Here is a 21,749-nt window from a genome sequence, read left to right on the forward strand (position 1 = left end):
ATAAACTTTGCTCCACAGAAAGCATAATGAAGACCTTGAAACTCTTTCATAGAATACAAAGTCTTGTATGTGAGATCATTATGAAAGTGTGTGGGTGCTTCTTGGCTGCATAGGAAATGTGTTTTTGTGAACTTTAATAACTAATACTTGGGCTCTTTGTGGCTGCTGGATCAATCAGAGAATGGGAGACTTTGAAGGAAACTGTTCCATGTTTTTTAATCTTGTTTGAGCTTAACAGCACAGAGTCCGCCCTTACCATATTAATTCAGAAAGTGTGGAAAACTGAACAGTGAGCATTGGTTTGCTTAACAGAGTCACCGTTTTATGAGTTTCATCCTTACAACTTCTAAGTAATGGTAAAAATATAACATGTACTAAGAAATGAATATTTATGATACAATATACCTAGAAAAAAATGTCAATGTAAAAAGTTCATTTTAGAGTAAACAATAAATCATAAAATTTCAACTGCTTAGATGTTCTTTTAGGTCATGGCATGGGGGCTGGTGATATGAACCCACAATTTGCAGCTGCATCATGGCCCCCATAGAGGTCTATGGCACCCAGTCACAGTGTGATTAGCACACAGTGGGGTTCATTTACTAAGGGTCCGTGGACCGCGATTCTGTCAGGTTTCCCAAATGTTTCCTTTTTGTGGTGAATTGCCCCGGGTTTTTGGCGCACGTGATTGGATTGTTGCGCATCGGGGCCGGCTTGCATGCGAAATCAGGAATTTAAAAATTAAATTGTGTTGCAAGATCAAGCACTTACATGCACCAGGAAGAAGAAGCTGAACTCCAGCGGATCTCAGCGGGGAAGCAACACATGAAGGAAATTGGACCCACAACCTTAGTGAATCGCGGCAGACCTGAATCCTCGCCAGGCAACGCAGAGCGGGGATCGCGACAGGACCGGGTAAGTATATCTGCCCCACTGCACCATGATAGAACAACTTAGCTATCAATGGAGATGGGAGGGGTGAGGAGTGCTCACCCCTCCTCCCTCCTGCACCGGCTCACCCAGGCCATGGTCGTGTGCATGTGCCTTAACCAGGAGCTTTTTACATCGACCGAATTCCTGACACTGGAACTTTACATCTAATTAACCAGACAAAATAAGTATGTTTAATATTCTATGCCCATTATGGCTTTCTTATTGTGCCCTCAATTCCCAGGGATATGTGTCTGTCAGTTACTTTGAGTAGAAGACAAATATTTTAGTATCTCAATATAAATATGTATTCCCCAAAAAATTTTAAACTTCAAAAATATAATTTCTGTTATTATCCTCTAATAATATTAGGGTTTTTTTCTCATTATTAGTGCAATTTTTATAAGGCAGCGTCTGTGAAGTTTTTGAGACTTCTTATGAAAAAAACACAAAAAAAAGGCACACACACTTTTGCAACCAATTCTAATGTTTTTGCCAGTTTGCTTGTGACTTTTTAACCATGATGTGCAAAACAATTGTGACTTTTTCATATGTCCACATTTGAATTTTAACCCCTTAACGCCGAAGCCACTTTTCACCTTCCTGACTTGGCCCATTTTTTAAAAATCTGCCCTGTGTCACTATAAATGGTTATAACTTTGAAACGCTTTAACATATCCTAGTGATTTTTTTTATATTGTTTTCTCGTGACACATTGTACTTCATGTTAGTTGAAAAATTTTAGTGGTATGTTTTGCATTTATTTATGAGGAAATCAGATATTTGGTGAAAATTTGGAAAAATTCTCGATTTTTGAATGTTCAGGAGCCGGGGCCAGAAGATTGAAGTAATACTACTGCATTTTGCGGGAACGCACCTCCTGCAATGCAGTACTATTATGTCAAATGTCGGGAAGGGGTTAAAGATATAATTCTTTGGCTGCTAACTTTGCTAAGCATCAAGTATCCATAAATGAAATACAACTCTAAATCAGCAAAGAAATTAAGAAGTTAGGAATTTTTTTTTTAAAGTGTACAACAATCACAATAAAAGAATTTACCACAGAATATGATATTATGTTTTACATATCATGCATACACAGGTAAATAAAACAAAAGAGGAACAACAAAAACGAACCAAAAAAAAAAAAAATCTGTAGTGCTACTGCTAGACCACATCCATAATTTCCATTATAAAAGGGGTATCTGTTTAGAAGACAAGTCCTCCAAGAGTTATTTTATTACTCCATCCCTCCAGTTCTTATATTTACACTGTTAATTAGCCTGTAATGCCCTTAACTGTGACGTGAATGTGTTTACAGAATAAAGTGTAGACGAGGAGTCACACCTTTGTCCCCATACCTTATAGAATTTATCTGGACAACCTCTTACCCTATATATCAGGTCATGAAAAGGGAGGACCGAGTTCACTAATTTCCTCCACATTGATAGGGATGGTTGTTGTGTTGCCATCCACTTTAAAGCTATGACCTTCCTAGCCAGAAATAGTACCTCTCTAAGAAATATACGCTTGGACAGGTGTATTAAGTACATTAGTTAGCAGTGATATTACCTCCTGCCAATATGCCTGGATATGTCCATACTATATGCCAAAAATCAGTATATACTGCAGAGCATCGCATACATCCAGGAGTCTGCTTCCTTCCCATTCTATATAGTCTGGCTGGGGTCAAATAGCATTTATGAAGGAAGAATAACTTATTGTTAGCTGCTGGAGACACTAGCATGGCTGACTCCAGGGCTTCAGCATATGTTTCATCCGTCAAACTAGGTATGAGGGTTTTCCATTTTTTCAATGCTGGAGAGGGATTGGCCGAGATCATGTCAGTGATAAGATGGGAGTACAATATGGACACTAGTCCCCTAGGACCTTGTGATCTAAGTACCCCAATAAGAGGATAGCTTGATATGAGTAGGGGAGAATCTGGAAATTGTACCCCTAGGGCATGCCTAAGTTGTAAATATGTAAAAAATTGTGCATGTGGGATATCTTTAGAGCTTTTCAGTTGCTCAAATGAGTGTAGGATAGAGTTATCATAGAGGTCACGCATTCTCTAATGCCAAAATCAGCCCATATTCGCAGGTCCGGAAGTTTAAGTATTTCAGGCAGGCTCGGATTATTCCACAATGGAGTCTCCGCAATTACTGCTGTAAATTTTGACAAAGACTTATCCTGCTGCCAAATTGACCTAGCCAATTGGTGTATTGGTAGCAGTCAGCCTGAAATAAGGTGGGGAGTCTCTAAAACAGGCCAAAGACAGTCTATCTTCAAAAAATGGGCCAAGTGATATTCTGAGTTTGGCAGCGAATCAGGAAGAAGCCAGTGTCTAACATGTCTAAGTTGTCCTGCCAAATAGTAAACATGAAGGTCTGGGAGCGCTGTTCCTGCCATATTTCCTGCCATGTCAATTTTAATTTGGCTCTAGAGTTACCCCACACAAATGAAGTCATTAAACTATTCATCTGAGAAAAGAACCTTTGAGGAACTACTACCTCCATGTGTTGCAAGGCATATAAACATTTGGGTAATACAATCATCTTTATAAGATTAATCCTGCCCACGACAGATAATGGCAGGGATCCCCAGTTTCTAAATTTGGCTTTAAAGTGCTCCAACAATTGGTATATATTCAGGTCCAGAGGGGCAGAGGGAATAGTTGATATATAAATCCCTAAATATTTAAATGTATCTGTTACCTTCAGTCCGAGTACCGAACTGGACCTTCCTTCTGGTGGCTCCGGGGAGAGAAAGATTATTGAGGACTTTATTTATTCTAAGCCCAGAATATTTGCCAAAAGAATCAATCTGCGCCATGGCAACTTCTAAGGTTGATAATGGATCTGACATAAATAACATCATGTCGTCTGCATACAATGCAGTTCTGTCTTCCCTGGAGCCAATCTGTATCCCCTTATACTGTGGATCTCTTCTAATTAATATAGCCAGCGGCTCCACTGCCAATGCAAACAATAAAAGCGACAGGGGACATCCCTGACGCATTCCCCTATGCGGAGAAAATGAAAGAGATGGAAGGCCATTCACTAAGATGGCCGTCTTCGGGCCAAACCCAGATTTAGTTAGTACCTGTTGAAGGAATGGCCATTCAACTGAGTCGAATGCCTTTGTGGCATCTAAGGACGCTAATGCCCAGTCAGCTTTTAATTGACACCCAAATTTGAGATATTACCTGTACCCTTCTGATATTTTCAGTGGTTGACTTTCCGGGCATGAAACCACACTGATCCGGATGTATCAAAGATAAAATAACTGAGTTAAGACGTTTAGCCAATACCTTTGTTAACAATTTATAATCAATGTTCACTAGTGAAATGGGGCGGTAAGACCCACACTCCGTCGGGTCCTTATCTGGCTTCAGTATTAGGACTATATTGGCGTCATAAAAGGATGGTGGAAGTACTCCTTGACTAAAGGCCTCTGTAAAGCATTGCAATAGAGCCGGCAGTAAAGCCTCTTGATATTGATCATAGACTTCTACCGGAATACCATCCGGACCCGGGGATTTTCTCCTTTGCATATCCTTCATCGCCTCAGTAAGTTCTTCGAATGTTATTGGGGAATCTAGGGCCTCTCGCTGCGTTGAGTCTAGAGTAGGAAAGGGTATATCGTCTAAATAGTCGATGATCTCCTGGGCAGAACAGTTGATCTGTGATTCATATAAGGTGCTATAAAATTCATAGAATCTATCTCTTATTGCCCCAGTATCAGTTGATACCATTCCCTCTTCAGATGTAATTCTTAGTATGACTGGCGATGCCGTATTCTGGTGTACAAGATTTGCCAACATAATACTGGATTGATTACCCTGTTCATAGAAACGTTGTTGCTGAAAAAACTGTGTCCTTTTTGCCTTTTCTTGTAAAGCATGCAAATATTTCCTGCCCACCTGTAACCACGCAGTTTTATTATCATCAGTCGGATTAGCTATAAAAGCTGCTTCCAATTGCTAGACAAATCTGATTCCTGTCTAGCTGCTTCTCTTTTTACATAAGAAATCAAGGACTTTAAACATCCCCGGAGATATACTTTTAGAGTTTCCCATAATTCTAGTGGGGGTGTATCAGGGTTGTGAAGAGTTAAAAACTCTCTAAGCTGGTCTGGTATTCTATCTAGAGGTTTAAACAATTTAAGCCAAAAGGGATTTATCCTCCAGCCATGAGGACGTCTAATGGTGTCTGAGTGGTTGATCGTTAAACCTATTGGGGAATGGTCAGAGACCGCTCTAGGAAGGTAATCTACCCCGGTCACCCATGAGTTAACTACAGTGTTACCAAAGGCGTAGTCAATTCGTGACAGGGATTGCCTACCAGCATTATAACAGGAATATACCAACTCCAGGGGGTGGCGAATACGCCATAAATCATGCCAGCCTAATTCCGTCATTAATTGAGCTAATTGAGTCGGCGTTTGAAGGGCTTGAGGTAGCGGGGCAGCATGGTGTCTGTCTACCGCTAGGTCCATCAAAGCATTTACATCTCCTACACATAATATCGCCGCTCCTGGGAATTTAGCAGCAAATTGTGCAGCTTGGTGGAAAATTGACAGGCCTGAATGCGAAGGGGAATAAAGGCCTATAAACACCAATTGTCTAGATTCTACCAACGCTTGTACAAAAATACATCTGCCCTCTGGATCTGCAACTGTCTGGCCTACCTCCTATCTAATCCTTTTAGGCACTAATAAGGAAACCCCTCTGGAATAGGATGCATGATATGAATGAATGGACCACTGTACCCATGACTTATTAAGCAACTGCTTCTTATCTGGGGTGAGATGCGTTTCCTGCAAACATATAAGTTGGGGGTTGTGTGTCCATACATGAGAGAACACCATATTACGCTTTCTGACTTCCCCCAGACCTCTAACATTCCACGACAAAACTCTACTTTCTCCCATCTTTGTTCAAGGGTGATGTTAATCCCCTACTCTGACAAGGCAATGAAGTTGCCGTCCCCATAGTCGCGGGGTGCCAAGCAATTCTCCATTCCCTTGTACCAGCAGCTTCGCAGCAGCACTCTCCTGCAAATGCAGTAATACCAATGAACCACGGGCTACTACCAGCTGAGCCCATTAACTGTAACTTGAAAAACTGTAACCTCTCAATACTACCTCCACACACCATATCTCAATTCACGTGGCTGAGGTTATAGTTTAAGGGGGTAGTGGGCAAAAGGAGGGGGGTCCCACTCCCTGCCCACCAACCAGTCCAATTTCTACTGACTTGGACTGTAGAAAAAAAAGCAAAAAGATTAAAGGAAGAGAGGATCTAACCTCCGACGGCCAACCTCTCATTAAGAGATATGGAGAAGCCTTAACCCCTCCACCGGACCCCTTCTGGAGGCCAGAGAGAACATTCTACATTGAGTCACTCACTCCCGCTATTTTTCTGACACATTGAGAGATTAACTCATACAAGTAAACATCTATGACATATTAGCTATAAGGGTCAGGTTGAAAAAATATTCAGGCTTGTGTCGCGCTGCTCTGGTTCAACAAAACGTTTATTTTGATAGAGGTGGACAACGCGTTTCGGAGGTGAACTACCTCCTTCGTCAGGTCCAATGGTACAAAGTCTGTCTTTTCCTCTGTGACAAGTCCGTCCTGAGGGTAAACTTGGGTGGTATTTAGGGGATACAGACAGATGGGGATCACAACGGATAGGCCTCAGAGTCTGAGGACTAAGGCAGGCTTGCGGAAGATTGGGTCTTGAGACACGAGTCGGCACCCAAGTTTATAAGAATATTTTTTCAACCGGACCCTAATTTCATTATGTCGGCTGTCTCGGCCTGACAGCTGTCATCAGGTGTCCTGCAGCAGCTCTGCCTTTGCCTTTAACCGTCACTTATACATTGTTACCTTGTTATTTTATGATTATTAGTCTTGCATTGCCTGCGCTGTGTATCCTTTTTCTCCACTTCTACAAGCCATATTAGCTATAAGAAATGGAAAAGAGAACATTTAAACTCTCACATTAGCAGCATACTTAACCCAACCATCTACCAGTCTGTCTTAACGTCTCAGAGGTCTAGGAAGCAAATCAAGCCAGTCCTCAGCTTCGCTAGGTGTAGTAAAGAACATGGCTCTCTTGTTATGGACGACTCGCAACCTAGCCGGATAAGCCATCGAATATGTGATTCCTGCTTCTCTTAAACGTCTCTTCACTCCAACAAATCCCGCTTGGGTCTTCTGAAGAGCAGCTGAAAAATCCGGGAACAAGGAGACTGGGGCACTATTATACTTAATCTCTCCTAGGCGTCTGGCAGCTTGCAGCGCAGCATCTCTGTCTCGGCTACTCAACAGTTTATCCAGCAGGGGTTGCAAAGGCATCAGAGAAGGAAGCGTCCGGAAGGCACATGGATTCTGACCTTCCGATTTTTCAGGTAGACCTAGAATACGGAGAGTATTCCGGCTCAGTCTATTTTCCAAATCATCTGCTCGTTGTGCCCACAATCCTGCCGCCTTCTCCAGCTCAGTTACTTTATCCGGTATGGGGGCAATTGTGTCCTCCACTTGAGACACATGATCTTCAGCCTCCCTGACTCGTCCTCTCAGATTCTGCAGATCATGGCGGAGTAGGCTAACATCTATTTTAACCTCCTCGATTTTTCTGGTTAAAGAGGCTGTACTGGTCTGAATCACCTCTAATAGCTGAGCCGATACTTGGATAAGAGTGGGTTCCATTTCTGCACTGCTCTTATCCCGCTGCTGAGATCGGGGAGAGGCTGAGGCCCCAGGCTCACCATCATCCCTTTCAGGCGTTCTGGCGAACTCCTTCAACCGTTCTGTCGTAGAGGAATGGGTCTTCCGACTCATCTTCAATGGGACCCTATTCCCCCGTTTGACCGCAGTTAAGGTGGGGATGATTGCGGTTTAAACAGCCTCTCCAAATAGTCCTCCTACTCTCTAGCAGAGAGTCAAGCTATTATGAGCGAGAGTGTCTGAATATTATGGGATAGGTATATCACCACACCGGAGCTTTTACATGTAGTGTCCAAACCAATAGGTCTGTCCAAGGTGCAACTCAGTAAAGGATATATGGTATCCAGCTAGTGTGTATTGCACACCTTGCTCACCGTTAGCGTCCCACTCTGTGTGACGGTGCTTATGTCGCAGTGTCCATACAGCGCGGCAGCTCTGACACGTGGCACGGCCCTGCTTATTACAACGCTTCTCTATCCATGCTGGGTCCAGTAACTGTCCCACTGACCGAACCGGAACCTGCTTCGGCAGTCTCTCTGTCTCACGGGGGCTTTTCCGGCAAGCACGAGCAAGGCTCCCACAGGATAAGGTACAGGATTATAGTAGGCCGCAACGGAGCTCATCTTACATGCGTCCGTACCGCTCGACCGCTAGCCACGCCCCCCCCAGAAGTTAGGATTTTAGTATGCAATATGAATAAGTCTCAATTTCTGACACAGGCCATGAGAATTGGGACATTTCAATAAATGTACCCCACTTGGTGCCTTAGATAAATTGTGCGTAGTGCAGGGAACCAGGGAGTAAATCCCGCCACCCACTTGATTCACTATAACCTTCATCAGAAAACTGATATATGTGATTGCTGAAATCTACTCTTGGCTGCCATAGATTTTAATTCAAGGAATGTGCTACAGTATAATTACTGAAATGTTGGAACCTCTTAATAATATTATGCCAGAGAGGCAAATGCTTAGCTGCAAGAAAGACCAAGACTTAAAGGGGTATTCCCATGAAGACAAGTTTCTTAAATGTACTCAGGATAATAAAATGACACATTCTCTAATTCACTGTTATTAACAAAAATACAGCATTCCAACCTGTCTCTATCAGTCCCACTATACACAATTTCAGTTGCCCCTAGACACGACCCTGTAACTTCTCACTTAGGATAGGGGACGGGATTCTCTCTCTGCTCCCTGCACATTGGCCCCGTCCCCTGCAGTCCAGGAAGAGCTCACTTAAAATCAGTTCCTGCTGGCGGCAGCATCAAGGGGAGAACTACAAGCTATGGACAGATAACTTGTTTATCTGGGGAGGCACAGCAGGAAAGCACAGCAAATCTGGTGTTGTGGAATAGCTGATCTGTACCAGAGCTGACAGTGTGTAATAGGCATCTAATGGATCTCATCATCTTATCTCTGATGTCTCATCTCTTTCTATGTGTTAGTGTGTTAGTACAATGTTCAGAAGCCAGATGAAAGTGTATATAAAACTTGACCCTGATAATCTAGCTATACAGAACTGTAGAAGAAGTAAAATCCAAGTCAGCACAATCTTATGGACTCCTAATAAGGAGGGGTGCAGTGCCCCCAAAGGTTCTGGCTTGATCCTCTTGTAGATAAATACTCTTGTAGATTTGAAACCTTGTCCAAAAGATTAGTGACTTCTATAACTGCACATGGTTACATTGGGGTAACACTATAAAGCCCCCTCAGATGAGGTGGTAACTGTGAAAAAATGAACTGAACTGGACTCATAGACCATAAATGACACTAAACTGGACTCTTAGACTAAACCCCTTCAAGCTGCATTAGTTTAACCTGGATAATGTTTGATAAGGAATGTATATAACCCATTTGTGATTGATGCTATATCCATGTAACGAGTGACTGAGATACAACATGAATATTGATCTTTACTTCTTCAGATTAATCTGTTTACCATCTATATATGTTCAGATGATATTGAAAAAATTCCTTTGCCCAATCGGATGGATGACATCTCTTGGTGGACGTTACTTCAAATTGTTTATATGAACCATTATGATGTTTTCTTTTGTTGGTTTCTTCTTTACATCTTGTGCCCTGTGCCAGCTGGTTGATAATTATAACATATCTATACAATATATCCATGGCTGTGTAGGGATTAAGCGCCAAATTGTGCCACAAAATACCCACATATTTGTGGAACTGAGTAGGTTGCCAGCTGTAGTGGTTTTTGGATGCCCACGCTGGAGGGTGTGAGCGTGATATATGCTCCATCTCCCCTGTGGGATCTTACCACCTCCTTGGGATGTGATTATTCTCACTTAATATCCCACTGGCGCGCATTCTTATGTGCTTTACCGATCTCTCATTAGGTGATGTATCACCATAGTGGGCACCAGGCGCAAATCACCTTGAATCTATGTATACTACGTAGAGGTGTATATTACTATCCTGCCGCCATGGTAATGAGAGCGATCCTCTTATCCCCAATACTTAGGTTAATGTGTGTGTGCTCATTTTTTTCCTTTTAAGCTGCTGTCACAGGTCATTTGTTGTTCATTTTCTTGGCCTCAGTACACACTGCATTGAGGGCTTGGTTGCTCTTCTCGGCAGCCTCAGGGCTCCACTGCACATGTGCAGGTTGGATCCACAGACGCTAAGATTGTATCAGCTGTGGACCAGAAGCTTCCACCAAGAAAGTTCTCTCCAGAGCCTTTTGGGTAATTTTAACCCCTACTTTACACGCCAGTCTTTGCACTTGCACACTTTATGATTACACTTTGTACTGTATAATTGTACAGCGAACAACGACATTGTTATATACATGTACTTGAAACTGATGCACTTTATCTTTGAATGTATTTTTTATATATATTTGTACAATGATGAATAACACAATATTGCAGAGGCACTTTAAGACACGCCTCTTTATGCTAATCACTTACCATGTTTTGCTATATATATCCAATGTGGGTCACTTCTTTGTTGCTTGATGAAGGTGTTACACACCGAAACGTCGCCACTTGATCAATAAAGTTCACCTTTTATTTTGAAATTTTGAACCATGGAGTGCTGCCCGCTTTTTACTTTATTTATATACAGAACTGTAGGGATAATAGGACACATAATAGGTCAAATTTGAATCAAGCTGGTCAACCTTTAAAGAGGACCTTTCACCAACCTAGACTTCCCAAACTAAACATACCAGCATGTAGGCTCTAGCATCCTGGTTTTGGGGCCCCAGGATCTGACCATTACGAAGGCTGTATGGTCAAAAAGGAGGAGCTGCAGCACGGGTTGGGGGTGTGACTATGCTAAAATCCTCTGACACCATCCAATCAGCGATGGTGTCAGAGAAGAGAGTACTCTGTAATGGGCTGAGTAAGCGTCGAGCAGGGGCTGCACGCTCCCGCCATCATGTGTCTGCAGAGCTTGACCCAGCACAGCACACATTACACAGCGTGATCGCGCGAGATTTGCATTGTCATATTTTACGGGTTATAAAATGCTTTTTTTTTATGTGGACAAATGGTGGCTAATTTTTTCTGGCATCAGGTACATCATCTAGGGGTTTAAATAGCTAATTAATTAGATTTTATGAACTCTTTCTTGGTGGGGATAAGATAATCATTAATTCTGGTTTATGGTTTTTTAACTTTTTTTGTTGGCGGTACAACATTCCATAAAAATAATATGTTATCTTTATTCCATGGGTCACCACAATTACAGCAATTCCCCATTTATATAGCTTTTTATATGGTTGACTAGTTTTGTAGAATACAGAACTCATTTATGAGAAATTTAGTTTTAAGGCTTGTTTTTTGTGGGACAAGCTGTACTTGTTATTGGCATGTTACTTTTTGATCACTTTTTAACCTTTTTTTATGATGTTGGATGTGAAAATATTGTAATTTTTAGATAAAAATGATGGCATTCACCTTCCAGGTTCAGTAACAATTTTATTTTATTATACAGGTTGTTACGGACATGGTGATATGTAGTATCTAGTGACAATTTTCACTTTTTTGTCGTGGAATTTGATTTTTATATGTGATGGGGCATTAGTGGATCTTTATTAGAGATGAGCAAACACACTCGTCCAAGCTTGATGCTCGTTCAAGCATTAGCGTACTCATAACTGCTCGTTGCTCGGACGAATACTTCGCCAGCTTGAGAAAATGGCATCTCCCGCCGTTTTGATTTTTGGCGGCCAGAAACAGAGCCAATCACAAGCCAGGAGCCTCTGCACTCCACCAGCATGACGTGGTACCCTTACACGTCGATAGCAGTGGTTGGCTGACCTGATCAGGTGACCCTGGAATAGACTAGCCCCTGTCTGCGCTGCTCGCATCATTCTCTGTCTGGATGTCGTTAGGGAGAGATCTGCTACTGCTGCAGGGATAGCATTAGGGTGTTATAATAGCTTAGTGTTAGGCAGGAGAGGGCTAGAATAGCGGTATATTTTATTTTTTTTTTATTTGCTTGTGGATGGGCTTGCTGGCACTAGTAGTGCAGCTAGTACCATATTGTGAACAATTTACAGGGAGACTTGGGGACGTTCTATTTAGCTCTTAGTGACACACATATCCATCTCAAACACCTAAGTGGGCAATTTATTAGGGGTTTGATTGAATTAGGCACAGTCTGCTTTTTCTTTTTTTTTTACTTTTCTTTTTTTTTATAACTCAAAGTCATCAGGCACAGCACAAAATCCAGTTGTGTGCTGTCAGTGTAGGCTAGAAACTAGCCATACGAGAACCCAACAGGCCTTCTTAGGGCTACAATAGCGTTATATATTTAATTTTTGGTTGATTTGCTTGTGGCTGGCCTTGCTGGTACTAGTAGTGCAGCTAGTACCATATTGTGACGGATTTGCAGGGAGACTTGCGAACGCTCTGTTTAGCTCTTAGTGACACAAATATCCATCTCAAACACCTAAGTGGGACAATTTATTAGGGGTTTGATTGAATTAGGCACAGTCTGCATATTTTTTTTTAAAGTCATCAGGCACAGCACAAAATCCAGTTGTATGCTGTCAGTGTAGGCTAGAAACTAGCCATACGAGAACCCAACAGGCCTTCTTAGCGCTACAATAGCGTTATATATTTTATTTTTGGTTGATTTGCTTGTGGCTGGCCTTGCTGGCACTAGTAGTGCAGCTAGTACCATATTGTGAAGAATTTGCAGGGAGTCTTGCGAACGTTCTGTTTAGCTCTTAGTGACACACATATCCATCTCAAACACCTAAGTGGGACAATTTATTAGGGGTTTGATTGAATTAGGCACAGTCTGCTTTTTCTTTTCTTTTGTTTTTTCAAAACTAAAAGTCATCAGGCACAGCACAAAATTCTGTTGTGTGCTGTCAGTGTAGGTTAGGAACTAGCCACAGCAATAGGATAGCATTGTTTTGTTAAAAAAAACAAAAAAACACAAAAAAAAGCACAAAAAATTTACAGTTTACACTTTAATTTTGAAAATGTTGAACCCAAGGGCTAGGGGTAGAGGACGAGGGCATCCAACTACTGCAGGGGTCAGAGGCCGTGGTCCTGGACGGGGTGAGGCACCACCTGCTGATGAGGGAGCAGGGGAACGCCGCAGAGCTACACTCCCTAGGTTCACGTCTCAAGTTACTGGGACTCGTGGTAGAGCACTGTTGAGGCCAGAACAGTGCGAACAGGTGATGTCGTGGATTGCGGACAATGCATCTAGCCATTTGTCCACCAGTCAGTCTTCCATGCAGTCCACCCATGTCACCGAAATCAGCACTCCTCCAGCTCCTCCACCTCAGTCTCCTTCCCCCCAGTCTGCCCCCTCCCAGGAAAATTTGGCATTTGAACCGGCATACTCTGAGGAACTGTTTTCTGGACCCTCCCCAGAGTCACAAACCACTTGTCCGGTTTCTGCTGAGCTCTTTTCTGATGCCCAGGTTTTCCACCGGTCGCAGTCTGTGGGTGATGATGACATTGTTGACGTACTGGAAGAAGTGTGTAAAGAGGTGTCGGACGATGAGGAGACACGGTTGTCAGACAGTGGTGAAGTTGTTGTCAGGGCAGGAAGTCCGAGGGGGGAGCAGACTGAGGGATCGGAGGATGATGAGGTGACAGGCCCAAGCTGGGTTGATAGGCGAGTCCTTGACGAGAACAGGTTGGAAGAGGCAATGGTGGGGCCAGACGGAGAGGAAGGGCCAGAGCTGGTGCATCAGCGCCAAATGTGTCACGTAGTGAAGCTTCCGTGGCGAGGGCTAGATTTTCGGAAGTCTGGAGGTTCTTTAAAGAAACACCGGATGACCGGCAGACTGTGGTGTGCAACCTGTGCCACACCAGGATCAGCAGGGGTTCCACCACTACCAGCTTAACCACCACCAGTATGCGCAGGTATATGAATGCTAAACACCCCACTCAATGGAACCAAGGCCGTTCACCTCTGACCGGGCACACCACTTCTCCTTCCCCTGTGTCATCTGCTGCCTCTGCTAGTCAGCCCCCAGGCCAGGACCCCGGCCCAAACACCTCCCGTGCGAAAACCTCACCTTCGCCTCCACGATCCTCCACAGCATCCACCAATGTCTCCATGTGCAGCGTTCAGCTCTCCATACCCCAGACGCTGGAGCGCAAGTGGAAGTACAGTGCAACCCACCCACATGCCCAAGCCCTCAACGTCCACATCTCCAAATTACTTAGCCTTGAGATGCTGCCCTATAGGCTGGTAGAGACTGAGGCCTTTCGCAACCTCATGGCGGCGACCGCCCCTCGGTATTCGGTCCCCAGCCGCCTTTACTTTTCCCGATGTGCCGTCCCAGCCCTACGCCAGCACGTGTCAGACAACACTATCCGTGCCCTGACCAACGGTCCACATGGACACATGGACACTATATATCGCTGACGGCACATTGGGTTAACTTGCTGGAGGCTGGGACCGAGTCTGACCCTGGTCATGTACTTCCGACGCCGTGGATTATGGGGCCTACCTCGGTCCAGGTCTCTCAGGCCTACTATGCCTCCTCCTCCTCCCACCTCTCCTCCACCTCCTCATCCGAATTACCGTCCATGGGCATGGCGCCATAAGTCGGTAGCTCTAGGCACAGCAGCAGTGCTGTCGCTAAGCGACAGCAGGCGGTGCTCAAACTGCTGAGCCTAGGCGATAAAAGGCACACCGCCCAAGAACTATTACAGGGCATCACGACGCAGACTGATCTGTGGCTGAACCTGAAGCCAGGCATGGTCGTGTGTGACAATGGCCGTAACCTGGTGGCGGCTCTGCAACTCGGCAGACTGACACATGTGCCATGCCTGGCCCATGTGTTAAATCTCATAGTTCAGCGGTTCCTCAAGACATACCCCAATCTGTCTGATTTGCTCACGAAAGTGTGCCGCCTCTGTGCGCATTTCAGGAAGTCCAGCACAGATGCTGCCACTCTCAGGGAAGCGCAGCGCCGCCTCCAACTGCCCACTCACCGACTGTTGTGCGACGTGCCCACGAGGTGGAATTCAACATTAGCCATGTTATCCAGAGTTTACCAGAAGCGCATAGCGATTGTAGACTGCCAGATGTCAACTTCCACCAGAACTGGTAGTCAGGTCAGTCAGCTTCCTCAAGTCTACAATGAGGAGTGGACGTGGATATCTGATATCTGTCAAGTGCTGAGTAACTTTGAGGAGTCAACACAGATGGTCAGTGGTGATGCCGCCATCATCAGCCTCACCATCCCGCTGCTTGGCCTGTTGAAAAACTCTCTGGTCAGCATGAAGTCAGAAGCTTTGCGCTTGTCACAAGAGAAGGGGGAAGAAGATTTCCTTGTTGATAGCCAAAGCACCCTCAGGTCTGTTTCTCAGCGCTTATCGGAGGAGGTGGAGGAGGATGAGGAGGAAGAGGAGGAGAATGTTGGCGAGACAGAAGAGGGGACCATTTTCCAGTCCTTCACTGTTCAGCATGTATGGGCAGAAGAAGAGGAGTTGGAGGAGGAGGAAATGGACAGTCAGGCCAGTGAGGGGAGTGAATTCTTCGAGTTGGGACTCTGGCACATATGGTAGATTTCATGGAATGAAAATAAATGAAAATAAAGAATTTATTCCAGCACCGATTGCTGGGTATTTACTCTCCTGGACCCACTGTACAAGCAAAATCTTTCCACTCTCATCCCTGGAGAGGAAAGGAGTGTGAGAATGCATGAATACCAGCAGGCCCTGGTGCACAAGCTGAAACAGTATTTCCCTTCTGACAGCGCTAGCGGGTGTACTTCTGTGGGACAAGTAGCGAGGGAGAGTAGGCGAGCAGACATACCATCGTCGTCCTAAATGATCATACAGCTCCCTACAACTACTGGGTTTTAAAGCTGGACATATGGCACGAACTGGCGCTGTACGCCTTGGAGGTTCTTGCCTGCCCTGCCGCTGGCGTGTTGTCTGAGCGGGTTTTCAGTGCAGCTGGTGGCATCATCACTGATAAGCGTACACGCCTGTTGACTGACAGCGCTGACAGGCTGACGCTTATCAAGATGAATAAAGCCTGGATTTCTCAGGATTTCCATTCTCCACCAGGTGAAAGAAGCTCAACCTGAATAATGTATGCACTCCTCCTCCTCATTTTCCTCCTCTTTGTACACTAAAGCAGAGGAAACTGGCTATTTTTTGCCAGGGCCAACTGGCTCTAGCTATAGTACTCTATGTATTTAATTTTTCTGGAGGGTCACCTACCCGGTCCTCTGTTTTAAGCAATTTTTGGGAGTGCCACATACAGGTACTCTATGTATTTAATTTTTCTGGAGGGCCACCCACCCGGTCCTCAGGTTTGAAAACTTTTTTGGACTGCCACATACAGGCACTCAATCTATTTAATTTTTCTGGAGGACCACCTACCTGCTCTTCTGGTTTGAAAACTTTTTTGGACTGCCACATACAGCCACTATCCAAATTTAATTGTCTCCATAGCAGCCTCCACACGTCGTCTATAAAGCTGCTTCCACACGTTGTCTCCATTGCTACCTCCACACATCATCTCCATAGCAGCCTCCCAAAGTTGTCAATATAGCTGCCTTCATACATCGTCCCCTTAGCAAACGAGCTGTGTCAGGCAGAATTTTGGGTTTTTTTTCATGGCTTCCACATCAAACTTGTTAACTTTGTCACCACCCTGCTGTGTTATTCACAAAATATACTGGCAAACATTTATCATTTACCGATATTATTTCAGCGCTTCTTGTGCATCTGTTTACATTCCCCTCATCCGCCACAACCAAGCCAATTACTTATAAGAACAGTACTACACTTGATCTTATACAAAAGGTTTTTAGAAGTGCTGTTTGTAGCCCCCGCCTACTTTGAAAATTATAATTTTTTCAAAGTAAACGCTTCTGGTCCCAGGCCCATTTTGGGTGGGGAGGAGCCGAGAGACAGGGGCTTGGACAGGCGAAAGTTTGCCTGGCAGCGGACCGCCAGCTCCATCCCAAGATTAGGCAGCCTCAGAGGCATCCATGCATATTGCCACTGCTGTTTCCTGTCCATTTCACCTCCACAATCCTCCACAGTGTCCACCAATGTCTCCATGCGCAACTTTCAACTGTCTATACCTCTGATGCTGGAGCGCGAGAGGATATACAGCACATCATCCCCTTATCAAACGAGCTGTGTCAGGCAGAATTTTTAGGTGTTTCACCAGATACATAATGGAACTCAGCCCATCTACTGATGCATACAGTGCTACATGTTATCCTCGCCAAAAGGAATTTTTTAAATTGGTTTGAAGCCTGAGTCCATTTAGGGTATGTCGCCATGCCACTCTCTAGCCTGCCGCTGCTGCCACTACCTCTGCATGCCGTCTTCTTTAGTTTCAGGGTCAATTATTGGATATTTTAGATGCTATGTAGCCTCATTCGGTCACTCTGTCATGGCCATGCTGTTGCCCATAATTTTGGCATAATGGTGCGATTAAGCAGCCTCAGAGGCATTCATGCATGCTGCCCCTGCTGTTTCCTGTCCATTTCCGTGGTGTTTCCATCATTTTCTGAGGTTTCCAGGTGTTTGGCCAAGCTTCCCTGTGCAGACCCTTGGACCCCTTGAAAAATGCTCGAGTCTCCCATTGACTTCAATGGGGTTTGTTATTCGAGACGAGCACTCGAGCATCGGGAAAAGTTTGTCTCGAATAACAAGCACCCGAGCATTTTAGTGCTCACTCATCTCTAATCTTTATTCATTTTTTTAAGTTTTCTTTTTGTTTGGACTTTTTTAAAACTTGTTTTTAACTTTTTTCCAGGGTAGGGCATAAACAAGTGAACAATGTTTAAATGTTAAGTGTATAAAGTCTGCAGTTGTGTGCAATTTTCTCCACAGACATTTGGCACTCCTAGAGCACTGCCAAATGGGTTCATGTGCCAAGGTTGCCTTTGTCTATGTTGAAAATTTAATGCAAAGTGTTGACATTTCATCTTTTGACAAAATGGTTATAATGGTTTGTAGCCTGGTTTGGACAGGTGAAGGTAGAGATGGGGGCAGTGAAAACCACAAGGTTGCAGTGAGTTGGTTAGTATCAATGGCAAGTGGGTGTCAGTATATGATGGGTTGAAAGTGATAAAAGATGAGAGACAGGAGGGGAGATGAGTGTGTTAATAGGTAAAGTCTCCCATGATGATGATTGTAATCTCACAGAATAGAAAGTAAGGGAGCCAGGAGGCAAAGTGGTCAAGGAACTGATGGGTTGAGCAAGAAGGGTGGTATACTACAGCTGCATGAAGGGATGAATAAAAAAAAGTCTGAGGTTAAGAGAGGGTACTGGAGGAATGACCTGGAAAGTGGAGAGATGAGTATGCTTACCCCTCCTCCCTGCATATTCTCAGGTCTGGGCAGTGAGCGATTTGTTTAACCCCCATAGGACAAGGCAGCAGGGGTGGCAGTGCTAGATCAGTGTTTCAGTGATGGCCAGCAGGTCAAAGGAGTTATAAAGAGAGAAGCCATGTACAGATTATAGTTTATTCCATACAGAAAGGGTATTTCAGAAACCACATTTAAAAGGGGTTATGGGTAGAGGAGTAGAAGGTATACACTGAATCATTATGTTAGGGTTTCTTTGTGAAGTGTTAAAATTAACTGAAGATAGGCCAGGGGAGATGTCCCCTGCAGCAAGAAGGAGGCAAAAATACAGAGACAAAGAATGCTTCAGAGTTACCTCCTACTTCACAAAGAACATTGTGTGAGGGATGTTCTCACATGCAACGTTTTTCTGTCTGACTTTGCACTGAAAAGAACATGCAAACTGGTTGCATATGTATTTATAAAGTGTCTGTGCCAGTTTTGTGTCATGGCTGCGCTATGTCTGACAAGACAGAAAAAATGTGCACCTAAAGGGGTTCGTTATTGCATAGTCGGAGTTGGGCGTCACATTTATTACTGATGTGCACCACAATTGTGTCTGTGCCACATTTCTGCAGCATAAACAAAGTGCACCAAAAAATAAATGGTGCATTCTGCCAGAGCAGTGCAGGGGGCACCAGATTCATATTGCGCCCTCTGCACAATACACAGGCAAACTGCACATAGCGCAGTGTGTACTAATTCTAATAAGGTGGGCCACAGACTTGTATAAAGAGAAGAGAGGTTGATGTTACATCCATGCGACGTATACCTGTCATACCTCAGAATATCTCATACTTCCTCAAAATATGATATGATATGCAAACAATTAATGAATGCAAGCATCAAAGCTATTGGCAAAAACAAAACTTTATAAATCTACTTGATCACAGTATCCCAAATAATAAAGCACAGGTATCATTGGACATTTCTGTGGATGCCAAAAAAACGAAGCCTCTAGGAAAAAAGTGCAAGTTAAATTTTTGTCACTTCCCAGCTTTCCTGTACATTGTACCTTACTATACTGTGTAGGAGACTTCTACATCCACAGCACTGAATACACTCTGCTCTGCTCCCCTCTTTCAGTCCTTATTCTGTTGACAGCTCTAAAGATCAAAACATAAATCAGCACAGCCAGTAGACAAGCTAGTGCAAGAGGAGTAGACTAAACTGAATAAGATAGCAAAGAAACTGTTGCATATTGGTAATCAAGAAAATAGGCAAAGTTGTTCTACATCCCAAAACTATTTATTTGTGACAAAAAATGTTATGCTTTAACTAGAGATGAGCGAGTATACTCGTCCGAGCTTGATGCTCGTTCGAGTATTAAGGTACTCGAGACGGCTCGTTGCTCGGACGAGTATTTCCCCTGCTCGAGATCGAGCATTTAATTAAAAAAACACAGTGAAGAACAATGAAGAATAGAATAAAAACAGTGAACACAGTGAACACAGGATCATTTAAGTGAAAAACACAGTGAAGAACACAGTGAAGAATAGATTACAGATGTTCGGCACATCTGCTTACTTGTCGGAAGATACGCGCGGAACGGTGCGAACAAAATAGTATGTGAAGAACAATATATATGTGTGAAGAACACGGTGAGCAGCACAGAGACATGGGGCAGCGGCAGCACGGAGACATCGAGGGGCACGGGGAGACATCGAGGGGCACGGAGACATCGAGGGGCACGGAGACATCGAGGGGCACGGAGACATCGAGGGGCACGGAGACATCGAGGGGCACGGAGACATCGAGGGACACGGAGACATCGAGGGGCACGGAGACATCGAGGGGCACGGGGAGACATCGAGGGGCACGGAGACATCGAGGGGCACGGAGACATCGAGGGGCACGGAGACATCGAGGGACACGGAGACATCGAGGGGCACGGAGACATCGAGGGGCACGGGGAGACATCGAGGGGCACGGGGAGACATCGAGGGGCACGGAGACATCGAGGGGCACGGAGACATCGAGGGGCACGGAGACATCGAGGGGCACGGGGAGACATCGAGGGGCACGGAGACATCGAGGGGCACGGAGACATCGAGGGGCACGGAGACATCGAGGGGCACGGAGACATCGAGGGGCACGGAGACATCGAGGGGCACGGAGACATCGAGGGGCACGGAGACATCGAGGGGCACGGAGACATCGAGGGGCACGGGGAGACATCGAGGGGCACGGGGAGACATCGAGGGGCACGGAGACATCGAGGGGCACGGGGAGACATCGAGGGGCACGGAGACATCGAGGGGCACGGAGACATCGAGGGGCACGGAGACATCGAGGGGCACGGGGAGACATCGAGGGGCACGGAGACATCGAGGGGCACGGAGACATCGAGGGGCACGGAGACATCGAGGGGCACGGAGACATCGAGGGGCACGGAGACATCGGGGAGACTTCAGTGGAAGAAGAGCAGCGGATCCCGGGACAGCGTATCTCCCGACAAGTAAGCAGATGTGCAGAACATCTGCAATCTATTCTTCACTGTGTTTTTCACTTAAATGATCCTGTGGTCACTGTTTTTATTCTATTCTTCACTGTTCTTCACATCTGTTAACTTGTCGGGAGATAATATACGCGCGGAACAGTGAAGAATAGATTGCAGATGTTTGCATACATCTGCTAACTTATCAGAAGACATTCTTTTTCAATTAATTAACACATTTTATTCCCGAACCATGGTCCCTTTGAAAAATGCTCGAGTCTCCCATTGACTTCAATGGGGCTCGTTATTCGAGACGAGCACTCGAGCATCTGGAAAAGTTCGTCTCGAATAACGAGCACTCGAGCATTTTAGTGCTCGCTCATCTCTAGCTTTAACCTTAAAACTATTTATGCTTTGCACTACAAATATCTAGTATCAAAATGCAACATCTCATTGGGATTCACTTACAAGGCCACTGACTTATAAACTACAGTGTGACCCTTAGCATCCTATGTGATTTTTTTGTTTTTAAACCACGATTTTGTGATATAGGATAAAGTCTATCATATACATGTTATACCAGCATGTCAAAATATTACTTTTGGCAGCAGGCATCAAAATAAGTTCAGTCTAGACACTGTTTTTTTACATTTAGAATGATCATTTAAGTTAAGGCTTTTTATAAACTATTTATAAACTATTTTTTAAGAAAGATAGATAATGCATTTTATAAATTGCTACTAATTTGCAGGCAAAAAGTAGCCTGAGGTAACTGTTCCTAAATGATTCCATCATAATCGCATTACTATTAATAAT

This window comes from Engystomops pustulosus, chromosome 5, assembly GCF_040894005.1.
Source record: "Engystomops pustulosus chromosome 5, aEngPut4.maternal, whole genome shotgun sequence".
Classification (NCBI taxonomy): domain Eukaryota; kingdom Metazoa; phylum Chordata; class Amphibia; order Anura; family Leptodactylidae; genus Engystomops; species Engystomops pustulosus.